This window comes from Dasypus novemcinctus, chromosome 5, assembly GCF_030445035.2.
Source record: "Dasypus novemcinctus isolate mDasNov1 chromosome 5, mDasNov1.1.hap2, whole genome shotgun sequence".
Lineage (NCBI taxonomy): Eukaryota > Metazoa > Chordata > Mammalia > Cingulata > Dasypodidae > Dasypus > Dasypus novemcinctus.
This window is the reverse complement of record NC_080677.1, coordinates 147,762,409-147,788,587: the sequence shown is the minus strand read 5'-3', so window position 1 is coordinate 147,788,587 and position 26,179 is coordinate 147,762,409. Positions and strand designations below refer to the sequence as shown.

Sequence of the window (26,179 nt, the reverse complement as noted above, 5' to 3'; positions counted from 1 at the left end):
GAGAAGATTGCTGTCAGCAATAAGTGAGGTCTCATCCAATCAGTTGAAGGCCTTAAAAGGGGAAGTGATTTCAGTGTTCAGAGAGATAATTCCTATCTCTACTTCAGACAGCCAACATCTCCTGGGAACTCATCAAGGACCTTCAACCGAGCCCTTGGTTTGTAGCCTGCCCTACGGAATTTGGACTCGTGCATCCCCATGTTCGCATGAGACAATTTCATAAAATCTCGTAGTATTTACAGAAATCTCCTGGCAGTTCTGTTCCCTAGAGAACACTGAAAAATATATGGGGTAAAGGATGAAATAGGAAGACTCAACCCTTCAATGAACCTGTACCACAACAGTGATGGGGCAGGAGTTAAAACAAAAATAAGTTCTCCGCTAACAATTTGATGAAGCAATTGGCCTTTAGCATAAGAACAGTGACTAAGGGAGGAAGAGAAAATCAATTGCTGGCTTTCTTTCTCAACAGGCTGGAATATAGGAGACATAGGGGACATTCCAGACAAAATAATAAAATGACATAATATTTAAAAACAATTAATTTAACAATTTTAATAACTGTCCATGTGATCTCTTTTTGGTCAGGTCACTTAAACACTTAGTCCTGTTACCACCTCTGAATAAGTTAAAATTGAGAAGCTCTGAATTTTCTTATAGCACTACGATTACAAGGTATTCTAAGCAATAATAATAGAAATCAAAAGTAATTGTCCCTGATCTAATTATAGTGTAATTAGGAAGCAGATGATGTGAGGGGGATAATGGCTCAGTGATGATTTTCCTACATGCTGATTCTCACTCCTGTACAACTTGCGCTCCTAAATGGATTTCAAGTTGGGATTAGCACAGCAATTGTGAGCCATTGTTAGTCTCCAACCCACAGTCTGCTAAAGTGGCATTCAATTAATCACATGAAATGCTGACTCACTGGTTGTCAAAGTCTTCATTCAGAAGAAAAATATCCATTCAAATCAGATAGGACTAAAATTCATAAGAAAATCAGCATTCTAAATTTTTCAGTTTAGAGTGGAAAACATAGTAAATTAAGGGTCGATTTTACTTACTTTGATAATTAAGGGATTTTTTTTTGGTGAAAAAAAGTGTTGAAATATCAATGTCGATTCTGTATATTTCTCTGATTTGATTTAATCATGATAATTTTAGAAGAGCAAGGTATAACAGGATTTTATCTAAAAAACTGTAACTCTGGAAGAAAGTATTATGTTTTTCCCTTTGAGAATCAAATTCACTTGAGACTTTGGGAAAGGTGCGATTTTCAATAATAATAATAATAGAATAGGTTTAGGATGGATTAAATTGCAAGTTTACCTGAAGTTTTAGGATAAAACAGGAAACTTCCGAAATTATCTCTGTGACAGACTCTTTCATGACACCCCACCCATCAATATTTCTGTTCACTTTTCTTTTTTAGAAAAGCCATGCTGATAGAGGAGCCTGAGAGGAACTTCTTGATTTGTTAATTTTTAAGAACTAGTTTAGTGTGCTATTCCAGCAAACATTTCCAGTTCTCTTACATTTTCTAATTAGTTAGAGACATCTCTAGTCATGGTAATTGCTAAGGAGAATGCCTTGATCTAGCAGAAGAGAACTCTCTTCTTCCAGCATGTTCAGCTCATACTATTCATTGTCAAATTGAATATGCTTCATTACAAATTTGGGGGCATCTGAGATAGGCGGTGGGGAAACAAAAATGTAGAGTAAAATCTTTTTGGCATCTCTTAAATAAAGTCCCCTAAACAACAGTCTTCCCTCCTACAGGTAAAAGATACTCCAAAAGCAGATTGTTCTGCAGCTAGATCAATAAATATGGATCATACAAATTGATATTCTATAGCTAAGGGAAAGCCATGTTCAGATTGGTAAAAAGGGACCCCATAAAAGGAGAAACACAATTTTGCTTGAAAAAAAACCATGTTTTAAATTCTCAAGCAAAGACCATCCATTGTAGAAGGAGCTTTTGCATGATTATTAACTACTCTGAAATTTTAGCTTTCTTGTATATGCCATGGTAAAGGCCCTCATTTTCATTTGTTCCCAAACTAAGAAAAGTAGCAATTTCTTTCCTTTAACCTAAATTGAAAAAGCTATCTCAGGGTATTTTTCTGGGGTTCATATTATAAATAAAACATGTTAGGAAACTCATGACCCATCACCCCACTGAAATACAACTCCAGTTATGAAAATGATAAACCTTTCTATTCCCATGTTGTAAGGGGAAAAAAATCTAGTTAAATAAGAAATGTCCAGAGCCGCCTTGTAAATGTCCAGATCAATCATTTTCTACCATCGCTTGGGTATTGAAAAATTCATGTGAGAGCAGACTGTGTGTGACTTGATCCCTTAAAATGCAGTTTTCTTTATTGGTAAACTAACATGTCCTCTATTAAATATAGATGTGTCAATTCACGCCTTACAGCTTTTATCGTATGTTTTTTATGTCTGCTATTTCCCATTTTTGAGTAGTAATATAGGGTGTTCTGCCTTCTGTCCTTGTTAAAATCATAATCTAGCCTAGTATATTTATCTACATTTTTATTTGATCTCACTGAGGTGTATGATAAAGAGACACCACAAATCACATGTAAGAGAAAGCAAACACATTGAATGGCTGTTTCTACCACATATGGAAAAAACAATGTTTTTTTTAATAGACCACATAACGTTTCTGGTCCAAACCAGGAAAAAAGTTCAGTCAGTTAAACACTGTGATACTGATTCCAACTTGAGGTGCCTTTGATGTTTATGAGGCATGTTTTTAAATTTTGAAATGACCCTAAAGTAAATATTCTGGTTATAAGTATTATTTACCTAGACCTACTTAAACTCCAGGGATTGGCAAGTTGGAAAAATATAAAGACCTTCTTATATTTGTTGCACTTTCGAGTGTCAGGAACAATTTTATATGATTTCAAGTGAAAATATATAGATACAGAAAAAATGATAAATGAATGATTGCATGAATAAATGAATCATTTCTTAGCATCCAACTCGTTTGGGCCTATGTCTATGTATTTGTCTCTGAGTGTGCACTATTGGAAAAACTATCTTTTCATTTCTTCTCCTGCCCTTTCTTCACTGACAGGACATTGAAGAATAGAAGTAAGAATAATTTAATGTCTAGGCACTCTGTCTCCTTTAAGGATATTCCTGCCAGGCAAGGATCAACACTCTAAATACCCAGTATTGGGACTTGATCCCAGAGTATTCTAATCTCTCAGCCACCTGACGGCCATCTGTGCTCTGTTTCTCTCTCCCGCAAGTCACTCCACTTTTAAAAATGGTTCCATTTTCTCCTGACCTTCACCCGATGTTTCTGATTTGGGCTCCATTCCTGGTTATTGGTTCCATCACTCTTCTCTCCTATTTGGTAACTTTATGGGCAATCTTCTGGATTACACCTTCTGGCTTAGTGGGTCCCTGAAATTTCCGCCCTGAGCTCCTCCTTCTCAGGGTGACCTCTCATCGTGTGGGTCCTGGGGTTAAGAATGGCATTCAGATTGCCAAGGTGCCTGAGTACTGGGTGCCTATAACTCTACAAACACACACACATGTAAAATAAAAGGAGTCTTTATTTTGCAATATTAAACGTCTGATGTTTTGTTTTGTTACAGAAAAAGGTAGGTTGGCAATTTAAATCAGCATTGCCAAGTTTCCTCACCCCATTCTCTTGAATCACAAATTCTTGAAAACACTCAATATTTGACTCCATGAAGGAACATTTACCAGAAGCTGGACAGCTACTTGGTGTGCCAAGCACTGAGTCAGTCCAAAATGGACCTGGCTGAAAGGAAAGGGAATTGGAAGTGAAGCACAGTAGTAAGTGGAGGGTTTTAAAAATATTAATCACATAAGTCAATCAGTGTTCGTCATCCCGATTTTTACAGATCACGTGGTTACCAGAGCCAAACCATCTGACATTTTGACCAGATACTCAGATACTGAAAAACACTGCTTGATCCATATTTCAACAGAAGGAATAGCCCCCCAAATAAAAAGGGAGTATTGTTCTACATTTTCTCTTCAGATTTCATTCCAACTATTTTTGAACTTTCCCAAGTAAATATGACTGCCTTGTGACTCTATTGATGTGTATCACTTCATTTTTGTCCTGAGATCATAATAGAAAGCATTGCTTATATTAAAAAACTTGTGACTAATTTTAAAAATATTATCATAAAGCTTGAGTGGTTACCATGCCCCACAGTTTACAAAACTGAGAGTGTACAGTGCCGTGCAAAACCAGTGTGGTGAGTATGAGCTGTTCCTCTCTGTGGGGAACAGATAGGCCCTAGCAGTTGGGTTTCCTATTCAACAGAGGTGAGTACCCACAGGAGAAAGCTCCTGCCCTCCCCGCCACAGGCCTGTGCATACCAACACCCATCTTTAAGCTTCCTCTGTATTTCAGTCACTGCCTGGAGAGATCCTGCCCATTACGTTATGTCCATTGAATTGACTCATTTTACTGAATAATTTCTGCTACTCTTGTGTTTATTTGGATGAAAGAGAAGTGTTCAAGTTCCAGCCCTTCTCATGGACCTCATGAAGAATCTCAGAATCTAGTGGGCTACTGGGTCTTTTTTCTTTCTTTTTTCTTTTTTTTTTTTTTTGAGGTACCAAGGGTCGGGGATTGAGACTGGACCTCTTATGTGGGAAGCCAATGCTCAACCTTTGAGTCACATCAGCTCCCCTGAGGTGGTTTTTTGTTTGCTTGCTTGTTGTTTCGTTTTGTTTTGTTTTTGTTTTTAGGCACCAGAGACTAAACCCGGGACCTCCCATGTGGGAAGCAGGTGTTCACCGCTTGAGCCACATCTCCTCCCCAGCTACTGGGTTTTATACTACCAAATTTCTCTGATGTCAAAGTTTTGTCCCAACCTCATAAATAAGTAAATTCAAGGGGCTATGGTTTTCAAGGCTGCTAAACATGACGGATATCCTAGAGTTTTGACAAATAAACAGAAACAACCAAACAATAACATTTTGGGTTGCTGAGCGTCATTCAGTTCAAAAGCGCAGAACAGTAAAGTTGGTCCAAAGTGAAGTACAAATAAAATACACCCCAAGTCTATTCTGAAGATAAGCAAGATATGAATGACAAAATATAACTCAAGTAGGTAAATAGTTATCCGACATGGGAAGGAGATCATTGCCTAGACTACGTATTGATTTTGCTTGATGGCATTATTGGTGCCAGCTAAGCAGGAGAAAGAGTATCAGTAAGGGCATCCTTGGTTGGTCTCAGAAACAACAAGGAAACACAGAGCATTAAAGAAAAGTGAGCCAGGAGATTAAGTTCAAGAGGTGGCAGAAGGCCAGATCATGTGGGAACTTTGGAGCATTGTAATAACTTGGGCTTCTTACCAAAGAGTCTACTAGACTTGTTATTACAAATTCAAATGACTTCAAAGCCCAGACAGAGACTAGAAGTGAGTTTAAGAAAAAAGTCAAATGACTCTCCTGATTTATATTTCATTTTACCAGTTTGGGTAGACATACATTCAGAAAAATACTTACAAGGAGAAGGAAAACGGTGGCATGATGATAAATGGTAACTCACATGCCATTTCAGTGTTAGGAATCAGTAGGGCATCGGATGGCTTAGCACCCTGCCTTTTCCACGGAGAAGCCATCACTCAGTTTGAGAAGTCGGTGGTTGTGGAAGAATGTAGGTTGTTTTCAATTTTCAAGAGAAGTCCAGATGAGGTCTTCTCAGCTTTTAACCATGACTCACAATTCTTTACAATTCTCTGAAGAAAACATGCCAGTAGGGGGGTCTGGCCCACAGGCAAAACATTTGAAATCTTTGAGGTTTTCCTCCTCCCCGTTGGTCAGGTTACAAATGAGAAAGCTGAGGCAATCAGAGGCTGTGAATGCTCAGTCACCCAGCTGGAAGGAGAGCAGAGACAGGGGCCTGTTTATATGATTCCAAATCTAGAGTATTCCAAGGTTGTACACTGAGATCCATCTCAATTGTCATTTGGCCTGACTAATTAACCACAAAAAGTGGCAGAATTCTATAAATTGAGGTTATTTTCCTTCCATTTACCATAAAACCCATAGATTGAGAGCCATTTCTCCAGGAAGACTCACCTAAGTAAGTACACTTTGAATTTAGTAAAAAAATGTTTTAGGTGTCCAACTTTCAAATATTTGTCTTATTTCATTTCAATTCGCTGGTTTTACATACACATGCTTTTCTCACTAAAGATTACCTTTTACTTAAATTTAAAAAAGGCATTGCGTATGTGTCGTGTTTGTAATGTTTACATGAGAGTACAGTGTAGACGAATTCACACACTAACACAGACATGATTCAATAAATGCTTACTGGATGAGCACACCATCTCACTGGAATTGAATCATGACCTACTGAAAGAGTAGATATAAACATTTTTTTTCCCGAACTTTAAAAATAAACTTAATATTATGAACATACTATATGCAATGAAAATGTAGATTTAACTCTCAGTGTAATACCAACAGGAAATGCATTGCTTTCTCTCTTCTAAGACCAAAATGTCTGAAGTTGAAATAAACCGTTATTTCTGCCATTGGATGCTGAAATTAAATACACTAGACAGCATAGGTGGAAATGAGCTTACAGCATTCCAGGTAAAAGCCTGGTGTTCTCCAGACCTATTATTTACAGATATGCCTTAAATGTTTTAGAAAATATGTAATTAGTTTGTGTTCTAAAATCTGGTCACAATATTTCAACCAAGGCCTTTAGGAAACTCTAAAAATATAATTACAGTTTTAAATAATAAGGATTTGGAACAGGCAAGATGATACTATGTTCCTTTGAAGAGCACATCTTAGCATCTAAATCTTTCATTTGTAGTGTGCTTTGAGTTGTAGACAAAGAGCTATAATTAAAAGGGGAATCTGACTTTTATATTTCAGTTTCCAAGGTATGCTGGAACAGATGCAGGTGACTATTTATGGTGCATCACACTAGGCCCATTTTTTGCCATCAACAGGTTATGTGCTTTTAGGAAATCACAAAATCTCTTTATGACTTGGCTGGCAAATAGGGACTCATTATACCTGCCCTATTTATTTCATATAATTGTAATTGGAATAATATGAGAAATGTCTATGATAATTGAAATAGAGAACAACAATTTGGTCTTAACTGACTCCTCTTGTGGTTTCACACACTTAGAGGTGTTAAGACATTAAGAAGCAATATATTTTTCTGATTTAAGAAACAAAGTTCAAAAGGAACAAAGTTATATAGATGAAAGGCAGTGACTAAGATAAGCAATTTATTTGGGAATAATCATTATAATAAATTAGACAATTTATTCATTCAATACGTATCTGTGTGCTTACTTTGGACAAACAAAAGCACATGATATATATTCATACATAAAAAAGAGAGAGGACAAATAGGTCAACTAAAGTATAGTTGCTAATTGATTTTTTTTTTACTTCTCTCCCCTTTCCCTCTCCCCACCCCGCCCCCCAGTTGTCTGTTCTCTGTGTCTATTTGCTGTGTCTTCTTCTTTGTCCCCTTCTGTTGTTATCAGCAGCACAGGAATCTGTGTTTCTTTTTGTTGCGTCATCTTGTTGTGTCAGCTCTTTGTGTGCGGTGCCATTCCTGGGCAGGCTGCACTTTCTTTCGCACTGGGTGGCTCTCCTTACGGGGTGCACTCCTTGCGTGTGGGGCTCCCCTACACTGGGGACACCCCTGCATGTCACGGCAGTCTTTGCGTGCATCAGCACTGCGCATGGGCCAGCTCCACACGGGTCAAGGAGGCCGGGGGTTGAACCGCGGACCTCTCATATGGTAGGCAGACGCCCTAACCACTGGGCCAAGTCCACTTCCCGCTAATTGATTAGTAATATATATTTCATCCCATGAAAGAACTCTGTGACTTTCATATGTAACATTATTTTATATACCACACAGATCTTTATTTAGTCAGTGTAGATCTGCCTTTGTCAAAAATGTCTACAAAATTTCAGTGAATTTTTCCTAAGTGCTATAAATCCTGTTGCTGTGACCACTGATGACAGTTGTGATACTGGTTTCAACAAAAGTGTTTGTGCTAAAGGAATTTTATTTATTAGGAGTCACTGAAAATAAAACCATTGAAACCAGCAAGGCACTGCCTTGTGGTGATCTCCCCACTCCACCCCACCCACCTCTAATGCCAGAAACCGATCCTAAATTCTGGTCTTAAACCTGACCTATTCATTCATTAAACATTTCCCCCCATCTCTATTTCACTTCCCCTACCACAAGAAAGGATTTTTCAAACACCCAAGGTCAGGTAAGGTCACATATCATTTATATCTTCAGAGAATCAGCCATAACGTAGGCTGCCAGGAGAAAAGAAACTGGGAGCTTGAGATGGCAGCCCGGTAATATTATAGCCCCTCAACTGATCTGAACCAGCCAGGCACTAATTTTTAACCATTCAGATGATGTCACAAAGCTACTTCATGTGCCGGTACGTGGACTAAAAGCTGTGAAGACCCCGCCGATTTTTCAGTGCGCCCCATGTATGGTAAAGTACACTCTGCCAAGTAAATGCAGATCCTATATGCTCAAAAATAGGAGCTTAAGCTGCTGGGGAAATAAAGAGGATATCCCACCTTAAGTTTGCTCTTCCTACTTCTGTACCAATAGCTTGCCATCTTCCTTCACTGTGCCATTTCTAGTAGTTAATGTAAAAATGCACCCAAGGGCAGAGTATTTCATGTGTCATAGGCACAGGATAAATTATTTAATTAAATAAATTCATTGTGGTATCTGTGTTTAAAACTTATAAAAGAGTAAGATTGTTTTATATCGGAAAGCAGACATGGCTCAACTGATAGAGTGTCCATCTACCATATGGAGGGTCCAGGGTTCGATTCCCAGGGCCTTCTGACCCATGTGGTGAGCTGGCCTATGCGCAGTGGTGCCGTGCACAAGGAGTGCTGTGCCACACAGGATCGCCCCCATGTGGGAGTGCCCCACGCACAAGGTGTGCACCCCATAAAGAGAGCTGCTCCGCATGAAAAGAAGAGCAGCCCACCCAGGAGTGGAGCCACACACATGGAGAAATGACGCAGCAAGATGATGCAACAAAAAAGAGACGTGGTTTCCCAGTGCTGCATGATAATGCAAGCAGACATAGTAAGAACACACAGTGAATGGACACAGAGAGCAGACAATGGGGGGAAGGGAGAGAAATAAATAAAATAAATCTTTAAAAAAAAAAAGATTGTTCTGTATCTGTGCTACCCAATGTAGTAGTCACTAGTTCCATTTGGCTATTTAAATTTTAAAAAGTAAAAAGTTAAATAAAATTTAAAATTCAATTCCTCAGTCACACTATCCACAATTTTTTTCAAGTGACGTCAGCCTCTGGAAACTAGTTTTCAATTTTGTTTCCATATATATATGTAGTATTTCAGGAAACACTATTTAGACATATTCTCTAGTGAATTCAACATTTTTAAGCAATGACCACAGTTATGGTTTCAATCCCCTGCAAACATAAACCAATATGGCATTTGAAAATGAAGCAAGGCAACGCTCCTCCAAACACACACGTGCAAGCAAAGTAGAAAAGAAAGAAAAAGAAAAACAAGTAAAAATTGTGCCATATAAATAGGAAATATAAAAAGTGCTATTTGCAAGTAGAACACTACACCAACTATAATTTTCATTGGCATTTTCTATTTCTAACATGTATAAATAGTTATGATTTATTTATGCCTATATGCATATTGTTTGGGCCACTATAAATTTTCTTCTTAAATATGTTAAGACAACTCTGAAATTTTTTTTTTCTATTTATTACCCATCTTTGTAAAAGCAGCCCATGAACAATGTCATGCATTTTTTTCTTCAATAAGGTGGAAGTTTTAGAGACTCAGATCAATTCAGGCAGAAATACATAAAGTAAACTTGAAGAACATTTAGCCCACTCCTATTAATAATGTTTCCCACTGGGCAGAAAAGTGGATTGTATGGAATTAGTTTCCAGTTCTGCACTATAGTAGCAATCAGAATATTTGAAGTCAAGTGCTTTGTAGAGTACTTGATATGGCATAGGCTCCTGAAAAATATTAATTAAATGAATAATTGCAACATTTGTGTTTAAAATTAAAGAAAAAATAGTAAGGTTATTCCCTATCTGTGCTGCCCAATATAGTAACCACTAGGCCCATGTGGCTATCTAAATTTAAAATATTGAAATTAAGTAAAATGTAAAGTTCAGTCCTTCAACCACATTTGCCACACCAGACACAGCAACATGCGCACAGCTACATTGGAGAGAGCAAAAGAACATTCCCATCATTGTGAAAGTTCTCTTGTATAGCACCCATCTACATCTTTATTATTTATTACTATTATTGAAGGATATTCACATACCATACAATCTATTCAAGGTATATAATCAATAGCTTTTAGTATAATCACAGAGTTGTGCATCATCACCACAATCAATTTCAGAACATACTCATTGCTCCAAAAACCCCATAGCCTTTAGCAGTCACCTCTCAATCCCTCTATCCTTCCTCAGCACCCACCTATTTCTCAGTACTCAGGTCCCCAGTGGCTGATAAGGCCACCACAACTGCTCTCTGACACTTGAATCCTTGTTCTTCTTATGATCCTCTTAATTTTTATAACTCATCTCTCTTTAAACACAGTGCTTTAGAACAAAAGAAAATGCAGGCGTCTGACACATCACAACCCAATCCAAACTTTTCTCACCTTCTGAATGAGTAGAACTTGTGGGTTTGTTGCTGTTCCAGAAAGTCCTGACTCCATATACCATCTGCCCCTTAGCCCAGATTTTTTTTTTAAGTTGGTTTATTGGTCTGTTAGTTTTTTGTTTGCTCATTTTTTTTTTATATCTAATGTTTTCTGAAAACCCAAATCTGAGTCCCAGACCACAAAACTTTTACTTAGATTCTAGATAAGCAGAAAAAACTGCATGAGGGGAGTGGGCGTAGCTCAGTGATTGAGTGCCTGCTTCCCATGTACGAGGTCCTGGGTTCAATTCCCAGTACCTTCTTAGAAAAAACAAAATAAAACAAAACATAAGCCCTACATGAGATTGAGTTGACTATGCTGTGACTCCTCCCTTTTATTATGATTTAAAGAATTTCCATAGTCAAGCATTCTTGCTATTCAAGATTTTTACTGTTATTTACACGATTCTCATACTTGTGCCTCTTACCTTTCAATCAGTCCCACTAGGTAATGTGTGTTAAGTATCACCTTCCACTACCTGCATCACACTCCTTTTTAACTTTCAAAGCTGTGTCACATAAACTATTCAAAGCCTTTTACTTTATGATCTGCTACACACTCTTTCTTCTGGTTATTGCTTTTTCAAGCCGTAAGTTGCCAAACATGAACAAATCCCCTTCCCTGTTTACTGTGGTTTTATATATTACTTTCATTCACTGAATAAGTGTGTGGAATTATTATGGCAAAGAATTATTAATGCAGCAAAATGCTGTGGTTAGGAGGGGCTGACAGTGATCATTAATTTATATTATCTTGTTTATTCTTCTAATTTGTTCTACTTATAGCTCATCTAGTACTTCTGGGTTTGGAGATATTTCTTTCAAACTTTCTTTATAGTAGGAAATAGTTCAGTTGTGTGTGTGTGTGTGTATACTTTAGCTTCAATTCAAAATTTTGTTTGTGGGATAAAATGACCATGACCGGTTTTAACATTTTCCTCAGTTTTCTCACCCATAAAACAAGACAAACAATAGTATTTGTTTACTTTCATCCCCAAAATGTCTGTTATATTACTTAAAAAGCAGCACTAATTAGAATTCATTTTGAGATGAATATGTTAACGTGATCTCAAGCATGTTGAAAATAATAAATTTAAATAAGTTTATACAACAAAACCAAAATGATAACAGTCATTATGTAACTGTGTGATCTTTACTCTATAAAGCATTGCGTTACTTAAAATCTATGAGCTCTATGCACACAAGGACCACATTGATTAAGTTAGCTGTACTCTTAGCACATAGCTGTGTGCTTAGTACACAATGAATTCATCCAGAGCAATAATTATGCTTTATTTGGAAATATCCAAAGCAAGAACATTCCCTCTTCAGTTGCTATTTTAGTTTCTATTTCTAAAAGTCTGACAATTAAGGAGCAGACCTTAACAATATAATCTAGGGAAGTCCATAAATTTAGTTTGGGAATTCATGACTTCCCATAACAGCAGAATTTGTTTTTTGTGTTTTTTTTAACTGAGAACATGAGAAAAGAAATTAGTTAAAATAAGACTAAGGATAGAGTATACACAGATTTAGCAAATAAATGTAACATGTACCCATACTTGCAAATACCCACATACTCACTCTTGCTCTCTCTTATTATCTTATACATACAAAGCCTTGCCGTCATTAAATATTACTCTCTAATTAGCCACACATCTAGAATGAGAACCGCTCACTCAGCGCTCCTTCTTGACTTATTATATACCATTGGTCCCTACTGGAAATAGCCATTGTCAGAAAGGTGTCTCAAACTCGTCTGTGTTTGCTCCATATCTGCAGTCAATACATCAGAAATTGAATAATGGCTTTCTCCAACTAGTTCATTATCATGGACAAGTTATTTACACTTGCTATCAGTTTCCTCATTCGTAAAATGGGGATGAAATGGCACTTACTATGTAGAATTACTATGGGAATTAAATGAAGTAATGCATAGATTTCTAGCACATAGGAAGAATAAAAAATGTGAATTATTGTTACTATCATCATAACTATTCTTCTTGTTCGTATTAAATCATCATCAGCATTATTATCATACACAAGTTTGCTAACTCTGAAAGAAAGTAAAGTTCTTTGACTTTAGAGAGGTTTGCTACTTGCATTATCTTTTCCTTTGCCCACCTTTGTGCTATTTGTTCTATTTTGTTAATTTCAGTGAGGTGTTTGAGAGCAAAGTTCTACATCAGGATTTCTTCAGTACAGTTCCAATAAAGGTCATCTTAATTAAGGTAAGATGCCAGCAATAATAGAAATATATTTCTTATTCACATGGTGTTCAAAGCAGGTTTCCTAATTGGCAGGCTTCTTCCCTTTACACAGTAATTCAGGGACCCAGGTGCCTTCCATCTTTTGTCTCCACCATCTTTATCTCACCGCTTCCAAGGAACCAAGTTCAACTGCATCAAATTAACAGAGCAGGAAAGATATGCACAATCTCACATGGGAAGGTCTGGAACTGGAAGTGGTGTACATTGCTTCCTCCTCCCTCCCATTGGCTGGAACTCAGTCCAATGGCCATACATAACTGCAAGGGATTCTGGGAAGCAGTGTTGTGTGCCCAGAAAGAAAAAAAAGATTGATTTGGTGATCATCTAACACTGCTGTCTAATAGAACTTCTGGCATGACGGAAATGGTCTATGTCTGTGCTTCCTATTCAGCAGCCACTACTGCTGAGCACTTGAAAAGTGGCCACTACAACTGAAGACCTGCGATTTGTTTTTATTAACTGTTCATTAATTTAAAATTAACTTTAATATCTACATGTGTCTAGTGGCTACCACATTAGTACAGAAATCTCTCCCATGATAATTTAATCAACTTACTTCTAGGAGTTTCTTTACAATTAAAATATGAAATAGTAAGAGTGTGCATTTCAAAAAGTTAAGAAACATAAATGAGTAAAACTCTCAGTTATGGTTAGCTTTTATAACTACACTATGATATGTACCTATTTTCAAGAGCATGTTCTTTTTCTAGTTGCTGGATGCCATTCTCAGGTCTTCTGATCTGCTCATCCATGGGAAGAACATAGGTAAGAGTAGCAAATTTCAGAGTTAACCCTGAGAATAAATCTAGCATCCTTATGTATCAGCCAGACTATATTGGGAAATGATATAATTCTTCTGTAACAGGTCTAATAATTCTTATTTTTCAGGTTGTTTGAAAGATTAGACTAGTTAACATCTCTATAGCTTTCAACAGAGTGCTTAGCTGTTTGTTCTGCCCCAATAAGAGTCCCTAAAAGACCTCAAATCACAAGGGCACCAAATAAACTAATTTCTCGTGACCAACTCTGTGCTAGATTAAATGATGTACCACACAGACATGTTCAAGTGTTAACCCCCGCTCCTGCTCCTGTGAACTTCATAGGACCTTTGAAGATCATGTTAAGGTGAGGCCAAACTGCAGCAGGGTGGGCCTTATCCAGTATGACTGGACTCCTTATAAGCAAAGGAAATTTGGACCCAGAAGTACAAGCCAAGGAGGATACAGAAGGAGACCGAAGACCTTGTGACCAGGCCAGAGGCAGAGAGGGACTGCCAGCAGCCACCATCAGAACGCTACAGACTTCAGAGAAAGCCTCCCTGCTGGTACAAGGATTTCAGACTTCTAGCCTCCAAACCATGAGTCAACAAACTGGTATTGTTCAAGCCACCAGTTTTTGGTATTTTTGTTATGACAGCCTTGGCAAGCTAAGATAAATCCATTCAGCAATTTGGGAATAAAAGCCAGTAATGGGTACTTTGATCTTAATTCATTCTTTACTACTCTCTCACCACACTGACAATGATGACATTTTTAACCTCTGGGAGACCCCATGTTTTCCACAGGTCTCTGTGTCTTGCTTTTTTTCTCCCCAGAGTTTTCCCTCAGTTTCCATGCTCAAAGCTCATGAACCACCAACCTGAGGCTGGCACAACATGACTGTACATTATTTCTTTCTACCTTAAGTGTCTTACTAAAGCAGCCTGGATATTTATGACATCCACTTCTCTTCCTTGCCCTTATGCCAAGTGTGTAATTACTGTACTTGTGTGTCAGTATTCTGAGAAGGTTGAATGGGTATTTTTATCATGAACAGACTGAGTAGGAAGATGAAAGAACAAAATGAGTGTTCGATAGGTTTGCAAAGAGGAGAGTGAGTCTAAGACAAGGTAATGATGTACCCCCAAAGCATAACCTGAAAAACAAAGATCACTTTTCATCCTCAGGCGCAGAGCTTATTTCCTGATAGCTTTCAGGAAATATTCAGCAGGCTATAAGAAGACATTGTGGGTGAAAATCTGCAAGCGCGCTTTCTGCCCTGGAGTATGCACTTGTTATATGCAACTTTGAGGAATTTCTTTAAACATCAAACTCTTCTCACAGGCCCCTCATTCCAAAAAGAGATAACTGGCTTATTATCCATAATTGTTACACATCATTATATCCCATAATTGCGTAAGTTCAAGGTATAATTACATGATTACAGGTATTTGAGATAAGTAGGTTATGCAATATAATCATACTAATCAGGTTGTGTCCAGGTAGTTCTGCTTTCATTTTTACTTTTGTGATTTTTGTTTCATAATCAAATGACTATTTGGTGATGTTGATTACATTATTTACTATATTAATATCTTTCTTCAACAGTGTATTTTCTTAAAACATTAATAGCTTTTCACATACATGCCATTTAAGAAATTTAGATAGAAGTTTGCCATAAGCACAAGGCAAGCTTACCATGCACGATTTGGTTCCAGAATATGCATATAACTCATTTGTTATTAACAGAAGAAAGGAATTATGTCGGGGCTTGGTGCTTATTCAGTGGGAGGGGAAGGGAAACACTGTCAAAAAACATGCTAGCGGCAATTTAAAATAAGACCATGAGTGAGATCTTCTGTGGCCATTTTTGGAAAGTAAAATAAACATTTCCAATTGAGGAGAACAAGCAAAAGTTCTTAGTGAAAACTTTAAAACTCTGTAGAGTAAGCCAGGAATGAGGTTCATGACTTTGGACTCAACAAAGCAATAAAAGCCATTTGCAGGTGATGAAGTGCCATAGCAATGCTGAGACATTTGAAAATAGCATGAGCAATTGATTGCGAATATACTGCAAAGCTATAAATGTTACCTCTGCTACACGACAAGATAGAAAGCAATATAACAAACTACCACGTAAAAGAGCAAAGTATACCTCCTCCCCTCTGGATAGGGTCTTCAAGTCTTACGCAACTTTTAGTTTGTTTGTTTGTTTTTTCTTTCTTTCTTTTTACCCTTTAAATTACCTTTCCTAATAATCTTCATTTTCACACTCTTCTCCAAGTATCTTGCCCTTGTTTTTCCCTTTCAGGTTACAGCCCTCCCTTTAATATCTCTTTTAATTCTGGTCTTTTGATAACATATTCTATCTTTTGGTAACATATTCTATCCAGTTTTTGTTTGTCTATGAAGACTTTGAACTCACCCCCATTTTTTTAAAAAAGATTTATTTACTTATTTCTCTCCCCTTCCCCCCAACTCCAGTTGTCTATTCTCTGTGTCTATTTGCTGCATCTTCTTTGTCCGCTTCTGTTGTTGTCAGTGGCACGGGAATCTGTGTTTCTTTTCGTTGCGTCATCTTGTTGTGTCAGCTCTCCGTGTGGGCAGTGCCATTCTTAGGCAGGTTGCACTTTCTTTCGCGCTGGGGGGCTCTCCTTACGGGGCGCACTCCTTGCGCATGGGGATCCCCTATGCAGGGGACACTCCTGTGTGGCATGGCACTCCTTGTGCACATCAGCACTGTGCATGGGCCAGCTGCACACGGGTCAAGGAGGCCCGGGGTTTGAACCGCAGACCTCCCATGTGGTAGACGGATGCCCTAACCACTGGGCCAAGTCCACCACCCTCTCCCCCATTTTTGAAAGACAGGTTTGCCAGATATAGAATTCTTGACTGGAAATTTTTCTCTTTCAGTACCTTAAATACATCATACCACTTTCTTCTCTCCTACAAGGTTTCTGATGAAAGGTTGGCACTTAATCTTATGAAGGTTCCCTTGTATATGATGCTTTGCTTTTCTCTTACTGCTTTCAGAATCCTCTTTATCTCTGATATTTTTCATCAGAGGTGACAATAGTAGGTGTCTCAGGGTACGTCTATTCAGATTTATTCTGTTTGGAGTGTGTTGTCCTTCTTGTATATTGATATTATGTCTTTCATAAGGGTTGGGAAGTTTTTGGTCATTTCGGTAATTCACATTCGTTGTTTCAGGTTCTTCATCTCTCTGTCCTTCAACCTCCTGGGAGTTGGGTAGCACTGTCCTGATCTGCTGACCCCCAAAGCAGGTGCTTGTACATGTTTTGACTCTTTCTCCATTGTTTTTATAAGAGAGTTGAGCCCTCTCTACCTACCCTGAAGCCATCTTCTCAGAACTCCCTTATGCCACTATTGATTTAGTTGTGTTGGCTTTGGACAGGTGGATTAATAGTATTATGATCTGCTGATCAGTAACTGTCTTCTTTCTTGCCATTTATTTTACCTACTCCAGCCAGATACCTCAACTTACCTCAATCTCTAAGCTTCAGTCTAAGCAAAATTGTGAGCAAATTTATCTTCCAAGAACCTTGGACTATTTTCAGATACTTTCACTCTCTAAATTTGAAACTCTTAAGAATCACCAAAAAACAGGCATCATTAACCACTGACAAAATAATAAACTATCTTAAGATATGGACAGATCTGTAAACCACTCCCTGTACATTGGCAAGTTCTTTCTTCAGTTTGAAACCAAATTCCCTCCTATTTGAATGACACTTGCCTCATGATGTTATTGTGAAGGCAAAATAATACCACGTGTGAAAGTATCTGGTATCCTGTTCCTGGCACACTATGTGCTATCTAGAAGTGTTAATATTCACCAGACAAGGAGACGTGAATGCTCATTTATTCATCAAGCATTTATTGAATGCATAAAGATTTAAGGATAAATAAAATGGGGCCCCATTCTCTTAGGGGTTCACTTGCTAGAAGGAAAGTTAAACTTTTCATGAACTATTTTAAAAAGCCAAGGCCATCGATAGTAGCAGATCCAGAATGTGAACTCAGTTCAGGGTGTCCTGAAGCCCAAGTTCTTTCTTCTATAAAATACTGCATTTGTGATTACAAAAGGCTAGACATAGGCCTACCCAGGGCTCTCACTCACAGCCCTCATGCTTAGTGACTCAATATCTTCCTGGAGCCTAAAGCAGGTGTGCTCTAAGAATCTGATTTTGGTTCTCTTAAATCACCTTGCAAAGGGGAGTTGTAGTATCTGGACTCTAAATCTTTGCTTTTACCAAGTAGGGCTTGAAAAGACATGAACTCATTAAGGTCTATTTCCTCTACCAAGCTTTCAAATTTTATAAATATACAACGAGTAAGATTTCCTTACTCAGAAAAAGTAAGTACCAAAAGAATCTGTAATTAAGTTATCTATGTGCATCATAGCATCATTCAGAAAAGCAAAGCAATGGGTGGCAACTTCAAATTATATCAGTCTTAGCTGTTCTTATTAGAAAATGAGACAATTGTAAGATTACATCCTTCACAGTCATTCAGTACCTTCATCTTTCACAGTCTAGTTTCATAAACCAGAGAGTTAAAGGAAGCTAAAATATATAAAGGATCACCTTTGAGGATATTTATGAGAGTCCCATAACCAAATGAAGAAGACTTCAGAGTTTTTCATCATCGTTTTCATAGTTTTAGTCAGTCTTTCTAAAGAATGATTGTCTTAGTTTGCCAGAGCTGCTTTCACAAATACCATAAACTGGTTTGGCTTACACAGCAGGAATTTATTGTTTTTGAGGCTAGAAGAAGTCTAAAATCAAGGTATTGACAAGGCTAGCTTTCTCCCCCAAAGATAAAGTGTTCTGGTGCTGGTTATCTTCAAGCCCTGGAATTCTCTGTCTTGTATTTCTGTTTCTTATTACATGGTGATGTCCACTCCTTTCTTCCTGCTCTATGGGTTTCCACTGGCTTTTGGCTTCTGGCTCCTCCCCGTGACTTTCTCTTTATAAGGCTTCCAGTAATCCAGATTAAAGCCCGCCTTGGTCCAGTTGGCCTCACCTTAACTAAAAATAGTATCTTCAAAAGATCCTGGGAAGCAGATGTGGCTCAAGTGATAGGACTTCCACCTACCACATGGGAGGATCTGGGTTCAATTCCTGAGGCTTCCTGGTGAAAAAGAAAAAGAGAAAGCATGCCTGCTAATGAGTCAGTGCCTGCACAGTGAGCTGAGTGCCCGCATGAATGCCCATGCGGTGAGCCAATCACCCACACTGCAAGCCAAGTTCCCACATGCAAACCAAGTGCCTGTGTGAGTGCCCATGTGGTGAGCCGAGTGCCCACATGGTGAGCCGAGTGCCCACACGGCGAACCAGTGCCCACGCAGCAAGCCAAGTGCCCACACGGTGAGCTGGTGCCTGCACAAGTGAGTCACACAGCAAGATTATGATGCAACAAAAAGAGCGATGAAGGGGAGAGTTAAGGTGAAGCTGAGGTGGCACAAGTGACAGGGAGCCTCTCTCTTCATCAGGGGTCCCCAGGATCAAATCCTGGTGAAACCTAGAGGAGAAAAACAAGCAGATAAAAAGAGAAATAGATACAGAAGACCACACAGCAAATGGACATGATGGCAAAAACAGCAGGGGAGGGGGAGTGGGAAAAAGAAAAAGATCTTGTTTACAATGGATTCATACCCACAGAGACTCAGATAAAGATTTAAGACTGTGCTTGCCAGAGTACATAAACAGTCTGCCACGATAACCAAGGCCCATCTTAAGCAAAATAATGAAGAAAGACGCTTTTTACTCCCAGATCTTCACTTCCATCCTTGCTTTATCCTTCACTCCCTGGTTACTTCTTCAGTCATTTTCCTTCAACAGTCTTTCCTTGAATACCTTCAGCCACCTAGAGTCTGTGGAGGGGAAACCAGCACATTCATGAAGATCCTGCGGTCAAACTTGCCCTCACCCTGACCCCTACCTTTGCCATCTTAGACCATTCTCTTCCTTAAGCCATCCCATGACACTACACTTACCCACGTATCTTTTGTATTCATTTGTTTGCACACATTTGTTCTTTTATTCACCTTCTATCTAGATTTCAAAAGAACCTAAGTGATCTCACTGTATTTATTGGTGCTTCATTCCATTACACACCATTATCTACTGAGGGGCTAATGAATACCCTTTCCCTCTCCTCCTCCTTATTTGTCAAACAAAGGCAAGAGGGAGTTGAATTAGCCAGCAGCCTGATCCTTAGCCATGGAACTGAGTGTGTGGTGAACATTTTCCCGAAACTGGGCACCCACATAAGCCTTTAAACTTTAGCTTCTCAAATATGAGGCTGTTCCCCTACACTAACCCATTCTCCTTTGCTGTAATGACTTTATAATCCCATATTCCCCAAAAGGCGGTGTGGTTTCTTTGGAGTGTTGAAATATTCAGTCAACTTCCTGAGGCTTGACCTCCTGCTTACAACTACTTTCCGATAATGATTTTAAAAATAATTAACCTTGACAGAGGAAAAAATTATTTTTTCTTTGGTACCTACTCTTTGTGAATCATTGTATATGTATAATTTTTAATCTTTACTACAACTCAGGAAAACAGGTGAAACAAAGCCCACTTTACAGATGAAGGAAAAAACAACCCTCAAAGAAATTTACATAATTTTTTCTGAGGAAACATAGGCCTCACACATCAAGTGGAGCAAGGATTCAAATCTGTATCTAACGTATTTTGTTTGTCCACCAATCTGGTAAAAGTGAAGACAGAAATGCCACTTAATTCATCTTTCATCTCCAGGATGGTATACTCGTTGTTTAAAATATTCTTGAATATTAGAATATCAAAACAAGGCATTCTGGTGGCAAATATATTTTGTGGCACAACAATATTTTGTTGACCCTCAGTAATAAAGACTAGGTAGTTGTTTCTTCCAATTTAGTTATAGGTAGTTGGCCTCTTCCATTCAAATTAGTTATTTTTTCATCCTAGAAATAATCTCATTATTCCTGACGACCAAGCTTTTATTTAGATATTATAGTAACCCCCAAAGTGTTTCCTAGGGCCTGATATAAGCCAGGGGTCACTTACATGCCAATATAAGTCACACAAACAGTGAAATTTAGTGACAATACCAATCAAGAAGGGTTAAAGAGTTTTTGACTTCAGGCAGATATTTTCATGTGAGTATGTAAAGCTCAGCATTACCTGTGTATGTAAAGCTCACTTGTACAGAGAAGTCAGAAATCTCAGTTTTATGTGAAATCTCATTATTTTTGTAATGTTGGTATCCATCTTAGATTTAATTTTCTGTTTCAGCCAACAATGTGAAAAATACTGTTTGGGCCAGCAATGTGGGCTGCCAATTTGTGACTCTGATATGGGAGCTATGGAAGGGTCTCCTTGTTTTTACAAAACACTATTCCCTGGAATTGCTCCCTTGGCAGTGAGCCAGCATTCCAGGAGCCAGAGATGATCATGTGCAGTTTTAATCGTTAATATCTTTTGCCTAGGGAAAGGAGTAAAAGTCTAGACCTGGGATGATGACTTCTGCAGAGATGCAATCGACTTGCCTTTCAGAGTGGCCTAAGTTATGACATACATCCCTGTAAAACTTTTGTTTCAGAAGCATTAGCATGAATCTAGGCCATGTCTAGATTTTTGTAAACCTCTTTGCATTATCCAAGAATCAAACAAAACAGAAACCATTTTTTTTTAAATGCTGTAATTATTAAAACACATTACTTTTTCACATCTAATTACTTCAACAATGACCAGATTGCACTGAGAATTAACAGGAAAATTATCTGCCCTGGGGACATCTTCTCCAAAAGTCAGAGACTAAAATAGGAAATGTTGAATGAAAGCATCTTTTCAATCATAGAAACACTGCAATATGTAAAAGAAGTATATAAAGCTTTTACTTGTTTTACTAATAGGGTCATTTTCAGGTTTGCCATATAATTCAACTGCCTAGCATAGTGGCAAATTACCAACTCTTGTTAATATTCTAATTGATCACAAGACATTGCATTTCCCTTAATTAAGATTTAGAGAGAAAATAAAAATATACAATCACATCAAAACACAAGAATTTTACTATTTCCTTTTAAATATGAGATTCCAACTACAAAGTAAAAATGATTAAGGAAAGGAAATCAAGAGAAGTTCTATTCCATTTAATGTAACAAATATTATTTGAGTACTTATCTTATGCCTACTGTACCAAGCATTGTGTTTGTTTAAAAAAAAAAGGAATTAAGAGCTTGTGATTGAATTAGAGAGCTGATATCAGCAGTGATTTCTTTTTTAAAACAACCTAAATAATAATACAGAGTAGAATGCAAGTTATGTAGTATGTATTATAAGGGTTCATATGTAGAAGGCAATTTTCATTCTATTTCAAGGCCAATGCGGGTATCTGTATTGGATGCTCTGAAATAGTCAAATGTTAACAACTGAATGTGAAGAACAAATTCAAAGATGACTGAAATGTGTTGGGCCTGTATTCTAGGTGAATGGTAGGAACATTGGTTGAAACAGGCAACCCAGAGAGATGAGGAGAAGATTCTGAAGGAAAAGTTTGGATTAGGCCATGATGAATTTTAGGGTTCAAGCATGCCATGCTGGTGTGGGTGTCCAAAAGGCCATTGGAAATGACCTTAGGAAAGAAAGTCTTAGGAAGCAATGAAAGTAGAGGAGAACCAGAAAAAGATATATTTTGATAGAAGCCTTAGGAAGGAAAGATTGCCAGAAGGATATGGGGATCAAACTTTGCCCAATAATGTGACATGCTACAAAGAGTTTAAAGATAGTAAGATGGACTTGTTTTGGCAAAGAAAGGGTGAGCTTTGAAAAGGAATTTCAGCAAAGCCATGGGGGAAAACATCAGCTATCAAGGGCCAAATTATGGATAAAAAGAGGGATAGCATTGAAGAAATGACAGCCAATCGCTTTTATAATTTTGGCATTGAAGGAAGTTTGTTATATTGAACTATTAGTAAGGCAAGCGAGAGGCTTTGTGGGTTTTTTGTTTGTTTGTTTGTTTGGGTTTTTTGTTTGTAAGAGAGAGAAGATACGGTAGGAAGATTTGGAAAATACCAAAAGGGAATAATTGATGATGAAGATTCTGAAGACAATGAAATGAAGTTCTTAAAGGAAATAAGGTTGGAAAGGAAAAAAAGAAGTGGGGGAGGTGCGAATTTAGAAAAAAAATCTAAATAGAGATGTAAAAAGTTAGCAGCACTCAGCAAAGGTTTGACTCCCTGTCTAGAAGGAAATAAGTCAATGTCTTAGAAAAGTAGCAGTGGCAAGGATGATGGAGAACAGAGCAGAGGGAACTAGAGGCTTGAGCAAAATTAAGAGTTTTATAATTGCTACTATCAAAAGTATTTATCAAAGAGTATCATTTATTCAGTACATTACTACATGAGTACTTTCTCTTCTCTTTTCTTTTTACCAAAGTCTAAGTTTCCTAAGAGGAGAACTCAAGAGTGAGTTACCCAGACCACCTAGCACAATTTTATGCTTTTAATAAATCTGAATTACTCTTATATGATAAGTCATATATATTATGATGCACATCTCTTTCAGATACTATTGATCTCAACTAGAGTCAAATGGGAATATTTTGTTGTTATACCTTAAAAGAGAAAAAATAATTCTTTAAAAAGCAAAAACAAAAGAATCTCTAGCTCATTATAGTAGAATATTGTCAAGTTGTCATGTTTTTGTTGGTGGCATTTGTTTATTTTATTTCATTTTTCTTAATGTAAGAAATTCAAAACCATTTGAGATTATAGTCTTTTCAGTCTAGTATCATTATGTTCTTTTTTTTCTCGTACATATGTCTAACTTACCCCTAAGAACCATTTAACAACTTGAGTGCAAAGCAAGGGCTTTTTGCTGTTTTGCCCACTCAGTATCAATGAGGGCAAGAATGTGCATATAATAGGTTTTTTAAAAGTAGAAATTTAATTAAAGAAGAGCATCCTCTACTTACATGGCCAGTTCTCATTTAGAAAAGGTAATTTCAGTCTTGAGTTGAAGAAGAACCTAAGCTAAGGTAACAATGCCTACATTTTTCCCGTGTTTTGGCTATCATGAAAAAGGATTCAGGGGAAACACTGTCTTTTCTGATGAGTAGAAATTGGAACATGCACTGTATATGACTAGGTCAATCATCCTCCAAACAAGTAATTATATTGTATGTTCTTATTCCCCACAAATTGTCTCTGCTTTTAATGCCTTTCATAAAACCCAGGCTCAAAATTCCTTGTGGGTGATGTTTGAAGGAGAGAAAATGAAAGCAAGACAGAGAGAAGAAAGAAAGAATCAATTAAATGCTTCCCATTATTAACTTCTATTTTTGAGAAATGATGAAACAATTTCCAGTCTTGAATGAGTAAGCTTTTCACATAGTATTGAGCAGACAATGACTCAGGGCATCAGTTTGCTCATCTTTCCTAACTCTTCCAGACTTCCATCTCAATCCATAACTCACCTTTTTTATCCAATATAAATATTGCTTTATATAATTTCTTTTGTGATGTATCTAAATATATCTGTGAGCATTCCATACAATAATGTTACATAATAAAGGACCCTAAAACTTAGTGGTTTAAAACAACCATCATTTATTCCCACAGAGCTGAGCGTTGGTTTGGGGGAAACTCTGTTGGACTCTGAAGGTATGGGGTACAGGTCCTGCCTACAGTTCTCTCGTTCTCGGTGGACCCATACATTGTCAGAGTAAGTTCTTCTTGGGTAATGGCAGAGGTACTAGGGAGTAAGCCCCACTATGTGTAAGCCATTGTTTTTATGTTTTAGTTATATAACATTGGCCAAAGCAAATTATACAGTCAAGCTCAACTACAGAATTATATGTCGAGAACAGATATATAGAAGAGTGATGGTTTGGGCCAAGAATACAATAAAATAGAGCCAATTTCTGATTTTAGAATTTTCATGCAATTCATACTTTATCAAATTTCTGTCCTTTTCTTTCTCAAGTTTTTTTTTTTTCTTTTCCTGCCCAATTTTAGGGATGAAATGAGGAACTGATAGAATGAAAATGTGTAGAGGAAAAAAATGACCAATGTCAGTTAGTTTGTTTTTCCAATGAATGCTCATATATAAGATAGAAGGAGATGTTGAGTATAAAATACCATATTTACTTTTTATTTAATTGATTCTATTTAGAACTATATTGTTACTATATCAAATTTTTTCCAGTTTTGAGAACTTATCGGGCAATTTTATCTACTTTTCCTTACCTAAAATAATTGATATTACACTTACCTTGTCAGTCTAATCAATCAATGTTTAACTCAAGACTATAATATTAAATAAGGCATAAAGGTGGGATTTGTGGAAATGTATCTTTAAAAAATACTTGTAAAACAAATAGTCTGTTTGAAATAATGGATTTAAGTAAAATTGATTTAAGCAGGGCACTTTATATTGCAAAATTGATGAGTGGTCATTTTTTACAAACCGTGAATCATGAACTTTTTAACTCTCTGTCATGTTCAAAGAAAGGGCTAACAAATTACTTATGATGAGGAAAAGAGCCACAGAACAAAACAACACTCCACTTTAGGTGATGTATGGGGCCAAAATTATAGTGCCAAAAACGTTAAAAATCTGTCAATAAATCCTTGCTTATACATGATTTATACTGTTAGCTGATTATAAATTAGTCACCAGACCAATTTCTTTTAATAAAGAATTTAGATTTAAACAAGTATTTGTGTCAAAGCATAGAAATCTAGGTATCACTCCTAATTTAGCTAAACCTCTAAAATATACCCCAATCCCCTAAAATTTACTCACAAATGAATAAATGTAGCAGAGTAATTGCGATTGACATAACCAGGGATCATCACCAGAAGGATGGTGAAATAATATATGGTATGCCTAACTATGGTATATCATGCAGCCATTAAAGTATATGGACATTAATTGTACATACATGTTCACAAATATATAAAAGGAAACAATGTAAATAATGCATGGGGAAAAAAAATCCAGAAGAAAACTATTATAGATAATACAGGGTCCAGTGAGGAAACAAACACACCAAATATTTGAACATCAAAAATTAATCTGTTAATTAGGCATAGCATTGTTAATACTGAAGTATGGAGGTAGCAATTGCAGGAGGCAGCTGCTACCAGTTGGTCTTCCCACAAAGGGAAGAATGGAATTATTGAAGCATAGAGCCTTGGAGGAGGGACTTGGAGCTGAAATTCAGACCTCTGAGGGGGTAGCACTGCTTAAAGGCTGCTGCTGTCCTTGAGCTGAGAGAAGGGCTCCAGATAAGCAATGACCCTGATCCTTGCCGTGGGACCCCTGGCCAGCTGGTGGTGGTGTCTCTGAG

The 26,179-nt window shown here is 37.4% G+C and overlaps 1 long non-coding RNA gene across 2 annotated transcripts in view; it reads right to left on the bottom strand.

Moving 5' to 3' along the window:
• LOC111759892 (uncharacterized) overlaps window positions 1-26,179 on the bottom strand; it is a 70,939-nt gene that overhangs the window by 9,908 nt on the left and 34,852 nt on the right. The window contains exon 3 of one of the 2 annotated variants that reach the window (XR_009185931.1): window positions 17,693-19,706. The exons of the other annotated variant lie outside the window; for it this stretch is intronic. This is a non-coding gene — a long non-coding RNA (uncharacterized lncRNA). Of the gene's footprint in view, window positions 1-17,692; window positions 19,707-26,179 lie in introns of those variants that run through there. 2 annotated transcript variants of the gene reach the window in all.